Source organism: Nicotiana attenuata, chromosome 6 (genome assembly GCF_001879085.1).
Source record: "Nicotiana attenuata strain UT chromosome 6, NIATTr2, whole genome shotgun sequence".
Taxonomy (NCBI): domain Eukaryota; kingdom Viridiplantae; phylum Streptophyta; class Magnoliopsida; order Solanales; family Solanaceae; genus Nicotiana; species Nicotiana attenuata.
The window spans coordinates 72,167,160-72,181,793 of NC_031994.1; positions in this window are offsets into that span (position 1 = coordinate 72,167,160).

The following is a 14,634-nucleotide window of genomic DNA, read 5'->3' on the forward strand; positions in this document are numbered from 1 at the left end:
TTGGGGCATCTCTCAGACCAATGGTCTGGACCGGGTCTGGGCTGTCGATTTTGCCTAAATTTGGGTCAATTCGTCTTTAAAATGGAAAGCCCGGTCCCTTAACCCCCTTAACAAACTAATTAAACTAAAATATAATTCTAAAAATCTACAAACACACACAAAATAATTATTCAAAATATAATGTTAAAGAAAAAACAAATATTAGGCATTTACAGATGGACGACAAAGCCAACCGCCAATTCTGGTTCAACTTCTTTTTTATCAGAACCGAGGACGTGGTGGCCAATGTCGAAGGTTTTCCTAATGCTTGGAATTATGCTCGTAAGTACCTAATTTCCTTGTTTGTCGGTATCAGATTTTCCTCCTGTGCTTCGTCATGGGCTTTGACCTCTTGTCCTCTTCTCATGTAGCCAAGACCTTGCCTCCTCCTTCGATCGCTCACATTTCTGACTCGGTTTATCAGCTCTTCCCTCACATCATAGCGATTCGTGAATGGCCAAGTTTTTTCATGAAGTTTGGGTCTTCTCTCCCTTCGACTGGTAAGTTCTTTTTATCATTGGTGTCTTTGTTCTTTTTTTTTTTTGTTTACATTTGCTGACCTTTACCTTTCCTTGTGTTTTCTTAGATTCGGCTAATGGATCTTCGAGGAGGTCGAGAGCTCCCGCACCTTTGTTTCGGAAGAGGAAAGCTACTACGTCCTCGGCTCCCGCCCCTTCTTCGACTGCGTGTGATTATGTTTTTGTCCCGATCCCTCCTTTTGATGCGTCCGAATCTGTACCTTCTTTGGGCATGAAGACTTCGGCCGCAGAGGCCATGGCTTCTCCCTTGTACACTCTTATAGATGAGGATGACAAACCTTTTCCCGATGATGGAAATTTGATGCCTCGTAAGAGGAGGGCCGTGGACATATGGGGAGGGAGGTCCGTGGCTACCGATGTAGGAGATTGCAATTTTGTCTTTCGGGAGACGGCCACAGTGCATATCGGGGAGAGCCTAGAGGCAAGTCCCGATTCCATTTGTTTGGAGGATATAGATATACGGCCTGTGGGGGATGCGGTCAAAGGCGTGGTGGAAAGTGACGGCACTATTCTTCCAAGACACGAAGAGGCCTCATATTCCGAGGTTGCGGCAGATGTACCTTCTTCAATTGATGATAGAAGTAAGGCTGTTGCTGAGGAGGATGTTTGATCCGATTCCGACATGGATGCAGACGATACGGGGATGATCGCCATGATCGACGAGGGGCTTACTCCGCTTGAAGTCAGATTGGAGGGGGCTTCGAGGACTATTACGATCTCGATGGACCGTAATCTTCTTGTGGATACCGAGAAGATTATCCCCCCCCCCCCCTTGTCCCTCTTAGTTCTGAAGTTGGGGGTACGACCCTCAAGATAATGAATGACAACGACATGTCGAATAACATTGCCAGCCTCGCCCTTTGGGTAAGTACATTTGCTGTTAGTTGTTTTCCTTTGGTTTTGTTTTTTCACAGTCTATAACTTCCTTTGTTCGTTTTGTAAACGGTCGTCTTAGAAATTGAGAGTGCTCGTAGGGAGAAAAGGCGTAAAGATATCTATGTGAAGTTGAAGGACAAGTACTACAGAGTCCTTGAGAAGTACAAGGAGCTTCGCTGTCAGCTTCGTGAAGGCGGCGATGTGAGCCGCTGAGGGAGGACTTAAACGCCAGAGACGAGGAGATAATGCGGATGGTGGGGAAATTCAGCGTCCTAGAGGGGATGTTGAGGAGCAAAGAGGAAGAAATCGAGCTCAGCAAGGGGCTCGAAGCTAAGTGCAGTAATCTCCAAGCTCGGGTGGTTTTGTTGTGAGCCCAACTTGAGGAGTGTCAAATTAGGACAGAGGCTCTTAGTGGCGAGGTCGCCGAGAAGATGGAGGAGCTAGAGAAGGCGGAGTCCGGTCGATCTGAGTCTTTGAGGAAGGCAAAGTCTCTTGAGGTGGTGATCTAGACTCTATGTTCTGAGCGAGTGAATGACTTAACAACGGCAAGGCTTAAAAAAGAGCGGTTCGATGAGAGGATTGTAGAGATAGAGAAAGAAACTTCTGGCCTCTACGATCGAGTTGCTGCACTGGAGACCGTGAAGGCCCGATTACTGGCACACCCGTCCTCTTCCCGTATTTAAGATTTTCTTAATGTTCCTCAGGAGTTATATGAGGAGTGGATTCATGCTGATCCCCAGTTAGATGTATTTTGAGATTTGCATGCAGCGGGATTCGTTTATGAGGCTGCCCTCAAAGATGTTCGTGTTAAGGCTCGTGAAGCTCGAGTCGCTTGTAGGTATGATCCTGATATGCTTGAGGCCGGTGAGAAAGAGGGGGAAGAGGGTTTAGATCGGCTCGAGGAGAATACTTGGTATTATTCAACATATCCTGAGGGCGGAGGTGGTGATGACAAGGGTATTGATGGTCAGGGTGGCGATGCTGTTGAGGGCCAAGTTGGCGAGGATGTTGAATGCCGTAATGCTAGTGACCTGTAGTTTTCTCTTTTTGTTTTGTGTATTTTTTGCCGGCATCTTTACGAGCCTATTGTAAACAATTTTAAGTATATGAAATATCAAAGTTGTTCCTTGCATCTTCTTCTCTTCCCGTGATTTTTTTTTGTATTTGTATATATTTTTGTTTCTTTGTTGGGATGTGGCCGATAGCCGATAGGTGTTTGTTCGAGCGAGGTCGAACATAACCTTTTGTTAAATTGCGGCTGAGGGATGGTAGCTGTTTATTTGATCGTAATCAAACATAACCTTTCGTTAGATCACGTCCGAGGGCTGGTAGGTATTTGTTCGAGTTGGGTCGAACATAACCTTTCGTTAAATAGAGGTCGAGGGGCTATAGGTGTTTGTTTGAGCTTGGTCAAACATAACCTTCCGTTAAATCACGACCGAGGGCCGGTAGGTGTTTGTTCGAGCTTAGTTGAACATAACCTTTCGTTAAATCACGGCCGAAGGCCGGTAGGTGTTTGTTTGAGTGGGTTGAACGTAACATTTCATTAAATTACGACCGAGGGTCGGAAGGTGTTTGTTCGAGCGGGGTCGAACATAACATTTCATTAAATTATGGCCGAGGGCTAGTAATTGTTTGTTCAACCGGTCGAACATAACCTTTCATTAAATCGAGGTCGGGGGCCGGTAGGTGTTCATTTGATCGTAATCAAACATAAACTTAATGCAAAAATGGTGTGCTGATAAGCGTAAGTTTCTTATTGCTTTGACATTGTTGCTCTGATTATATACTTGGAGAAATTTATCAATTTTTGGGTGTTGGCTGGCGTTCCAGTCCCAGTCTATCTAGTCCCTTCATTGGTTGACCTGGAGAGTATTGAGAGGTTGAGCAGTAAAATAGTTACCATGACCTACCTTCACGTACTTCGACTCGAAGTGTTCCCTTCACCACCTCGTTAAAAACCTCCTTGAGAAACCCAATGGGACAAAACTCAAGTGAGGAAAAAAGAGTACGACTTGGGGGATGCTTTTTCTCTCAGAAGTTGAAGTATTTGAGGTGGTTGATATTCCAGTTGTTTGGTAGTAGCTTTCCTTCCATTGTCTCTAGTTGGAATGAACCCTTGTTCGATTTGGCTGTTATTTTGTACGGACCATCCCAGTTTGTTCCCAGCTTCCCTTCTCGGGGATCTTTGCTCGTTTGAGTTTTGGCTTTCAATACGTAGTCCCCGACTTAAAGCGGTCGTACCTTTCCTTTCTTGTTGTAATAGCGTTCTACTTGTTGTTTTTGGGCGACCATTCTTATGTAGGCCATATCTCTTCGTTCGTCGATTTCATCGAGTTTCTACCTTGTGCTCTCGTCGTTACTCATGCCGCTTTTATGGGATTACCTTAGGCTGGGATCTCTAACCTTGACCGGTATTACTGCCTCAGTCCCATAGACCAAAGAATAGGGCATCTCTCATGTGCTCGTTTCGGAGTCGTTCGATGGGCCCATAATACTTCTGGTAGCATTTTCACCATAGTCCCTTAGAATCTTCAAGCTTTTTCTTTATGATGTTTAGTATTAACTTATTGAAGGGTTCTGCTTGGCCGTTACCCGCTGGATGGTATGGGGTTGAGAGTATCCTCTTGATATGCCATTTTTCGAAGAATTCGACGATTTTCTTTCCTGTGAATTGGGGTCTGTTGTCATATCTAATTTCCTTGGGTATGCCAAATTGACATATGATGTTTCTCCATATAAAGGTGATTACCTCCTATTCCCGTATTTGGGCGAATGCTCCTTCTTCCACCCATTTAGAGAAATAGTTAGTTAAAACCAAACGGAATCATACATTACCTCGTTTTGCTAGGAGGGGGCCCACGATATCATTCCCCATTTGATGAATGACCAAAAGGAGGTGACCGAGTGGAGGTGTTTACCTGCTTGGTGAATCATTGGGGCGTAGTTTTGGCATTGTTCACATTTCCTTACGAAGATTGTGGCCTTCTTTTTCATGGTGGGCCAGTAGTATCTCGCCCGTATGAGGCATCTGATCAGTGCTCGATTGCTAGAGTGAGCTATGCAATGGCCTTCATGTACTTCTTCGAGGACGCGCTGGGTTTGGTTTGGGCCCAAGCACTTTGCCAGAGGGACACCGTAAGTCCTATTGTACAGATTGCTATGAAGGAGACTGTATTTGGCCGCTTGCATTCTTAGTTTTTTTGCCTCTTTTTTGTCACTTGGGAATGTGGCATCCTTCAAATATGCGATAATACGATTGCGCCACTCCCAAGTTCAATTTATGGTTCTTACCTCGACTTGGTCTAGTGATGAGTTGAGGAGGTCGAATACTCTTTTATCTCCGGTTATGATGCTTTTGGTAGCTGCGGCTAGTTTGGCGAGGCCATCTGCTTCAGCATTCTGTGCTCATGGGATTTGATCGAGCTGGCATTCGTCGAACTGAGGCAATAGCTTCCAGATTTCGGTCTAGTATTTTTGCAATCTTTGTTCCTTGATTTGGAAAGTCCCTACTATGACTTAATTGACTATGATCTGGGAGTCACATCGGAGTTTCAACCGTTTCATACCATATTTGAGTGCTAGCCTTAACCCTACAATTATGGCTTCTTTCTCGGCCTCATTGTTAGTCATATCCGGTCACTTTATGGACTGGGGAATTACTTCGCCTATTGTGACCCTAATGCGTTAGATGCGCCATCGGTGTACAGGACACAGAAGTCTTGTGTTTGGAGGGAAGCTTGGACAGCTTCCCTTTCGACTTCAGGCATTATTTTTGCACTGAAGTCAGCAACGAAGTCGGCGATCACTTGTGACTTTATCGCCATTCACGGCTGGTATGTGATATCGTGCTCGCTTAGCTTGATAACCTATTTGGGCAGACTTCCCGATAGCTCGAGTTTATGCAAAGTGCTCCTCAGGGGAAAAATTGTGACAACCGAGATGTGGTGGCATTGGAAATGTGGTTTAAGTTTTAGTAAGGCTACGACCAAGGCCAGAGCCAATTTTTCGAGGTGTGGGTACCTCGTCTCGGCGTCGATAAGTGTTTTGCTAATGTAATAGATGGGAGATTACATAACTTTTTGGGGATCAAGACTGCACTTACTGCCACCTCGGATACAGCTAGATAGACGAGGAGCTGCTCTCCAAGTTCAGGTTTCAAAAACAGGGGCAGGGATAATAGGTATGTCTTTAGTTCTCGCAGAGCCTGGACGCACCCAAAAGTCCATTTGAGGCCATTGTCCTTCTTGAATACACCAAAAAATTTATGACATATATCTGATAACCGCGAAATGAACCTTGATAGGGTGGCGATACGAGCAGTCAATCTTTGAACTTGCTTTTTGGTGGTTAAGACTTCTAGTATCCCCTCGATAGCTTTGATTGGGTCTAGGTTGACCTCGATCCCTCGATGTGACACCAGGAAACCCAAGAATTTTCCCGAGGCTACGCCAAACGCGCATTTCTCTGGGTTCAGCTTCATTCCGTATCGTCTGAGTATGTCAAAAGTTTCTTTCAAATGATCGATGTGATCCTCTTGACTTATGGACTTGACCAACATATCGCCTATATATACCTCCATGGTCTTACCGAGCTGGTCTTTGAATATCTTGGTTTCCAACCTTTGATAAGTAGCCCCCGCATTTTTAGTCCAAAGGGCATGACCCGATAGCAATACGTTCCTTGGTGGGTGATGAACGTGGTCTTCTCCTGGTCTTCTTTTACCATGAGAACTTGATTATAGATTGAGTAAGCATACAAGAAACTCAACAATTTGTGCCCGGCTGTTGTGTCGATGAGTTGGTCGAGTTTGGGTAACAGAAATGAATCCTTCAGACATGCTTTGTTCAAGTCTGTAAAATCCACACACATCCGCCATTTCCCATTTATATTGTTGACCATCACTACGTTGGCAATCCATTTGGGGTATATTGACTCCCCGATTGAGCCATTTTCTAACAGCTTTTCCACATCCTCGTGGACTGCATAGTTGATGGTGGATTTGAATTTACATTTGACTTGCCGTACTGGGGGGGTGGAATGGGTCGACGTTAAACTTGTGTGCGGCGATTTCTTTTGGGATTCCCGGCATATCTGCATTGCTGAAAGAGAACAAATATGAGTTAGCTATTAAGAATCGACTGAATTTACCAGGTTCCTAGAGTTTAAAGCCAATAAGCATTCTTGCTATGATCGTTGAGGTCCAATTGAACGGGGTAGAGGTCTTCTGTGCTCGAACCTGTTGCCTCGACCATATCTGGATCCATGACATCCCCGGGTTCTTCTTGCTTCAACCTCAACCCTGTTGATTGCTATGCCTTTTTTATTTTATTCTTGCCGTTGGACAGTCGTGCTATCCAAGACAATGCGGTAGCATTCCCGGGACGTGCGTTGTTCTCTGCGTATGCTGAATATCCACCATTGTGTCGGGAACTTAATAACGTGGTATAGGCTGGATGGGGTGGCTCTCATGGGGTGTATCCATGGTCGTCCAACTATGACGTTGTACACAGTTGACTCTTCGACCACAGGCTTCGCCGCTTCTTGGGCTATTTCGACAAACGACGACTTTGGAACTCTTCCCTTACTACTATCTTGGCTTAAATATTCTAAAGATAGATTTTGACCCATCCAGGTTCGAAGCTCATTAGTTACATGCCTATGTGTTTTTTAACTTTTCAGCATGTTGGGTCTAGGGCTGTAGGCGTCGAACAATTTCATCAAATTTGAGACTCCAACAACAATTTTGTGTTCCGCTTGCAACTATTTCTATTGTAAGTTATCTTGCATCTCCTTCTTTTTTGGCAACGAAATTGGTCAACACTGATTTACAAAAGAGTCATTTTTGGTACTTACATACAAAAAGAAGTATTAACTACTATTTTTAATTGGGATATTATAAGTCCATTCCAAAAGAGTAAAAACTCGTTGAGGAGAGTTATAGTAGTGAACTTTATTAATATGACCTAAATTATATTTTTGTAGTACACAATGTTCTTATATTGGATTGTTCATCTATTTTGTTAGATGTGGACGCCGCTTATAAGAAATTCTATGTACGCCCGTGCTCACTATTGCTTCTCACCAAAAGTATTTTTTTTGAAAAGCTAAAATATTATGGGTACGAAGTATGTATTAAGAAATCTATTAAATATATATAAATATTTAGTTGCGAATCGATTAACTAAATTGAGTTTTAGGCATCTTCTAGAGTGAGCTTCTAGATCTTGTTTCATGCGCATCTTGTAGAGTGATAGGGGAAAATAAAGGTTAGTCGACATGTTCTGCAACTTCCCTTGTCAATAATGCGGGGCAACGTTCATCAAGATCCATAAACGTTTTAATCATATATAGGTGTTATGTCTATTTTGCTAACTTGCCACGTTTTATTTTAGTTGGTTGACTTTAGCCAGCATGACTTATTTAATGCAGGGACGGCTTAATACATTGGGGCCTAAAGCCAAACATAATTTAGAGGCCTTAATTCTTTTTTTTTCTTTACTATACTTAAGAATCATATATATTTTTATGTAAAATTTGTTTTCGTAACTTGTTTGAGATGTAAAGAGGTAATTTATTTTATAATTAATTTCTTCTAATAATTCTTTATCAATTAATAATACAATCAATCTATTTAACCTTTTTTTGAAAAATTATTTCAAGAGATCCATGTTGAGGTTGTATTAAAGTTTCAATCTTTTTTTCTTTCTCTTTTGTTAATTGTCTGATTAAGCAATATTATTGATATTTTCTAGTTGACAGGTTTAAATTTTAAAGCAATATATAATATAAAAACAGTACCTATATTAGGTTAAAAAAAAACAAATGTAAAATTTCAAAAAAATAAAGATAAAGCCATTGAAAACAATAAAACATGATTTTAGAAGCTGATTACTTGATATTAAAATATAATTTCACTCATCTGACGCTTAAAAACATGAGAAAGAATTAAAAAAAAATATGCGCAATTTAATTTATTCAATGTTCTTTATGTTATTATTGAGAGAATAGACACTTTAATATGAAAAAGTACAAAGTATATACTTTAAATATAATATTGGAGAAAAAAAAGAATATTGATGACAAAATATAAATTACTAAATGATCACTAAATATCCACTTTTGATATAAAGATCCTATGTTTTAAATATAAAACATTCATTATTTTTTCAATAAATTAAAATTAAAATTCGCTTTTAGAAGAATGAGGTCTTACTAATTTGGGGGTCTTATACGGCCACTGCCTTAATGACTTAGCCTCGCCGCCCTGCAGTTAGGGTCCATGCTATTCCCACCTAGCTAGTACTAAAATAAAGGCAAATTGAAGTACCAATTGCAATTTAAAACGCGATATTTGAATAGTGCCACTAAATATTGATATGACAAGTACCGAACATAATCTAGCGTTATATTTGAATAGCGCCACTAAATAAGTATTATCTCCGGTTCATTTGATGTCGCAAAATTTGAATACATACAAAATTTAAGATTTTTTTTTTTTTGAAATTTATTATCTAAAGCAAGTTATAGAAATAAGGGTAAAATAAAAAAAATATATATTGGTAACAAATTTTAAAAGTTATTGTTCCTTTAGAAATAGATTTAAAAAAATTGCCAGAGGACATCATCTAGCTGAAATTTATATGGACGTGATCCAGCATAAAAGATATCTTCTAAGAAAAGAAAAACTCATGTATATACCAAAATATGAAACTAATTGACCAAATAATTCATTTTCCTATAAAAGAAGAGTCGCAAAAATAGTATAGGACGTGATCTTTTCCTATTAATGTGAATATATGGTAAAACTTTAACCATTCATTTCTCGAACTCATGCTTTATTTATTTCATCTTCCAATTGAGGTTCTTTAGCGAAAAGTTTCCTTTGCAGATAAGATTTCCTTTAGGATGGGTGCTTACCTCGAAAATACGAGTAACAATTAAATTGGATTTATGGTTTTAAAGATACGTGATTTAGTTCAATACTAATTAATAAAGTAGCGTGTAAATGAAAAAAATAAGTAGAATCAAAACAGCGTGCGAGACAGTCTCAACCTCGAGCTAAGGTGGCCTCGAGGTTGGTTAAGAACAATAAAGCAAGAACAATTAGGTAAAGAGATGATTCTGACAAAATATGAGCCAAAAAATAAGAGAGTATATTCTTTGTCAAATGATTGATGGTCTTTACAAATTATTGTGGTCCCCTTTCTATAATGGGGGGAACCCTAAATAAGGTACATTTCTATTTACAGTAAAGAATCCTTTTGGGATAGCCGTCTAACCGCCTAGTACGGATTCGTACAAGTAAATTTCGGAATTTACGCCATGATCTTGGGGACGTGGCAGGAATCTTGCTCATACTGTTACAAACTTATAACGGCATCATCTCGAGGCCAGTAACGTTAAGCCTCGACATTCACCGGTCACTTTGGTCTTCGAACTTCGAACTCTGCAATCGGTCTACAACCCGATATACTTCGGACTTATTCTTGAAGTGGTTCCTCGAGCCCACCAAATCCAGAATAGTTGATTTCGACCGTATACAGATAGTCCCCACGTTTCTTAAAATAAGATGATAAGAAACGATTTGATCCTTGATCCCTTGACGCCTTAATCGTGACGTCAATCTCGTGATGTCAGCAACTGAAGTGATCGAAAGGTCACGTCAGCATAGTTTCCAAGGCCATTAATTGGAGGCGACTATTGGTCGGCCATCAGCTTCCCCAATTGTTAAGCCAACCAGCATAAATAGGTTAACTTCACAACATTTACAATCTTTGCTTCTCAAATTTTCCCCAAAACCTCATTAACCCCTTCATATTCCCTGGGTTTACTCTTTCCTGAATTTGTTCTTGCTACAGCATCAACTCCTTCTCTTCTTTTGAGTTTTTCAAAAACAAAGACTAAAACATCTAAAACTGTTCTTCAGAAAGAAAAAGCTTCCTCATCATCGTGGCCGGCTAGAGGTAGAACGGTGGTGCCACCTCGTATCGAGGAGTGCATTCCCGGACCATGTGAGCTAACTTCTGATTTTAAAATCGATAAACCTGCTTCGACACCACGCTGTTGCGAGCCCATGTCTCGATACATTTGTTTGATCACTGAAGATGAATTTGAGCAGGTGAAAAAAGATTGCAATTGGGAGAATAAGGACGTGGTGATCCCTTCCCTCAAAGAGGACATTACCACCCATAAAGTAGGGTACTTAAGCGGGTATACCTACCATTTCACATTGGGTCCCGTAGTTCTAGCTCTAGGTTCCATAGACCCAGTGATTCTTGATTTTTGCCAACAATACCAGGTGACGCTTGGCCAGATCTACCCTTCTTTCTGGCGCATCATCAATCTGATTAGATATTTCTCGGGCCTGATTGAGGGGGTGTCTTTTACCCTCGACCACCTGATCAGGCTATACAACCCTCGCCTTTATCAAGGTGGTCTGGTAAAGCTTCGGCGCCGATCCTTGAAGTCCCTTTTCTCCAGCATCGATGAGGACAAGGACAGAGGATGGATGATCCGGTTTGTCCGAGTCAGGACCTCCGATCTGATTCCTGCTAAAAGCATGCTATTCCCCGAGGAGTGGAACATGAAACGTAAGTACAAATTTATCGATGGTGATTAATTTCCTACTTTCCCTACTCTTTCTCGGTCTAATTCTTTTCTGATGATGCAGTTGTTGCTTGGCTTCCCGGTGCTGTCCCGGACCTCGCAGGCTGGGTCCGGCAACTGCCCTCCACTTTTTCATACGCGGAACACATCTGTCCTGATTTGGCCAAGGGTCGATGGGAAGCTAAAAACCATGGTGAGTTCTCTTGTTTACATATTGATGTTTCTTAATGGAATACTCACTTTACCAGTATGCAGGCCTCGGAGACGCCGTTGCTATGTGTCCACCCCCGCCCGGTGAAGAAGAAATCCCAAAATCGACCAAAGAGAAGAAGAGGAAGAGGGGGTCGCCTGCAAGTTCCCCGAAGCCAAAGAAAAAGCAGATCTTGAAAGCCTAGGGCCGATCCTGCAGCCCTATCTTCGGAAGCATCCCAACACCTTCGGGATGAAGAGGAGGAGGAAGAAGATGATGACTTCCTGTTGGTAGCTCGAAAAAGAGGAAGCACTGATGCTTCGTAGGCCGATGAGCCGATGGTGGCTGAGGTGGTTCGATCTCGAACCGAAGAAATTTCAAAGGGGAGCTCGAGCAGAGTCCCCGAGCCATTAGGTGGTAAAAATGCGTCTCGTCCCGGGGGATATTTGGCGGGCGAGCCTGAGGAGCCTAGTTTCGAGGCCTTCCACAGAGAGGATAAAATCCCAAGTGAATCACTTGGGATAATTAATGTAGATGACTCGTCGTCGGGCCCTGTGTTCTCCGAAGGGCAATTCCGGGATGCCCGGGCCATGAGGACTCGTGATGTGGGAACGACCCATGAAGGAAGTGATATTTTTTGGGAGTGCCTTGCAGGGATCGAAGATGGTCCCGATCCTGACACCTCATTTATCTTTGATGAGGCCTAGAGGCTTTTAAAACAAGTAAGTTTTTGTCTTCATAATTGGGCCCGAGTTTTATTCTCGTTTTTCTAAGTTTGACTCCTTTTCTTTGTGTGAAGGCCATGGCACATCATCGACAAGCATTTTCCAAATCTCGAGCCGAGATCTCCCAATGTGAATCCGAGCTCAAGAAGCTGGTGGAAGAGAGGGACGACCTCAAGCGCCTCTATGTACAGAAAGAGGAGGAGGTCAGGGATCTTCGAGCTGAATTGGCGAGAGCTCATCAAGAGTAGATTGTGCTCATTGAAAAGGTAATGTATCCCTTGGTCTGCTATGCACTCATTTTATTTAGTGATTAAAACCTCAACTTTGCAGGCCTAGCAGAAGGGCGAGCTGGTGGAGCAGCTTCGAGAGGAGCTCAAGGTGAAGGAGGCTGAGACCTTTCGGTGGAAGCAATATATAGATCGTCTCGCCTCGGAGAAAGATACACTTTGGGAACAGTTAACTTCGATTGAACGCCAGTTTCAAAATGCAAAGGAGGAAAACTTGGCCCGGAGCCGCAAAATCGAGGAGCTCGAAGCTAAATCAGCCGCTGAGCTTGCGAAGGCCAAATCTAAGGCAGAGGCATTTATATCCTCATACAGAGCTGACACCGAAGCTGCTAACATTTTGGCATAGGAGATCTCCGTTACGGCTGAAGTTAAATTATCATGTGCTCTCGACCATGCCAGGCGACAATCCCAGAGAGAAACTCTCGAGCAGGTGCACGCTCGTGGCTTCGACCTCTCAGCTGACACTGAAAAAGCAAAAACTTTGGAGAACGAGGCTGTCGCTTTACTCTCTGATAGTGAGGATTCCTCCAGTGGCTCCAAGAGCTGAGGAAATGAGGATGAAGTCCCCGGGGAGGAGGTTCCCGAATATGCGGCTCTCGAGGATGCGGCTCCCGAGGATGTAGTTATCGAGGGTGTGGCTTCCAAAGATGTGGTTTCCGAGGACGTGGCTCCGAAAGTAGTTTAGGCTCTTTTGTTTTTTGTTTTTGTATAAGTCCCCTTGTCGGCATTGTAAATACTCTTTATGAATATAAGGAATTCCCTTTCTTTACGCTTTATCTCCGATTTGTATTGAATTCTGCTTCATCTTCATTTGTGTAAAATTTTGATGTTATAATTTTAAAAGTGAGCACTGCCTCGGACTCAGAATAGAACAACCCTTAGGTTTTAGTGATCAACGGGTGATCTTTCGAACTTATAATAGAATGCCTCTAAAGGTTTTTGTTAATCCTTGAGTTATACTTAAGTTGATTTGATGTGAGCTCGGGATGATGGGATTCTTGAGTCCAAGTTGAGTAAGAGTAAGGTCTCGAACTCTACATGCTTTGGCCCTTAGGCTTTTCTATATTGGCCCTTAGGCTCTTTTAGGTCGGCCCTTAGGCTCTATTATATCGGCCCTTAGGCTCTTTATGTTGGGCCAATTCGGCCTCTAATGCGGCTATAATCTTTCTCTTTTTTCGGCTAAATGACTTAGTGAAAATTTCTTTATGCCTTAGCATGTATTTTTTGTACCCGTTGGCTTTTTTGAAGGTTCGATCGATCAGAACCTTATTTGTAATCTGTTTATGTTACGATAATTGAATACCTCATGAGGCTTTTCGAAGGCTCATGATATCGACGCCTTTAAATTATTCGAGGGCTGATTTTATCGAAGCCCTTTTTATTTGCTTTTATCGAGGGTAGCCTAATTTAACCACATTTTTGAAGTATTTGAAGGCCTTTAACTTATGGCGGAAGTCGGACGTCTCTAAGCCGCATTATTTCGGCCGTAGGCTTTTATATGTCCGTAGTCTTTAATATGGTCGTAGCCTTCGGGCTTGCCTCTTGGACTTATTTCCCGATAACCTTTCGAACTTGTTCGAAATGTTAGTCCCTGAGTATGATGGCTGATCACGCCCAACTCTAGTCCTAAAAAGGATAAGCGATCGCTGGAAATATAATCCGGTCTAAAAGTCCGGAGTCGAATCCCACAGAGAACTAAGGTTTAGCTATACCTGTTTAATATCATTGAGAAGACAAGTTCGAATAATTTTCTAAATTATATAGATTGGGATTTATATTTCTAACTAATTAACTAGCAAATACTAGGAAACGGTAAAATTATCAACTAACGAGACAAAGGGTTGGAGACTAAACTAAGGAGGTCTAGAGTTATGATTTCCCCAATTGTCGGAATCCTTCTAGCTATGTTCCCTACAATTTTGGCAATGTATTCTCTACTGATCGTGAGCACTTTAGGTGCCGTAATTCTCTCTCGAGCAACTAAAACAATTTACTAGACATATTCTCTCGAACTACGCTAGTTGGCTTTATCTAACCGCTCATTATGACCACGTCAAAGCATTGTTATTTCTAAACCTACCTTTAAACCCAATATATTGATTTCTCACATACGTTAGGAGTGATGTTGTTCAACAACTACCTAAATATGTACTCTCTCTCGAGCACTACACAATAAATAGGCACAGTCAATTGGTGGCCATTCAATCAACAACAACAAACACGTAGTTGAACAAGTAGAGAAATCCAACGGCTCAATTATATAAAAACATAACAAGAATTTATCCTACAAAAGGTTCTATCAAAATCCTAGATAACAAATTAGCTATTCATAATAGTATGTAAAACTACACTACTAAAAATCATAACCA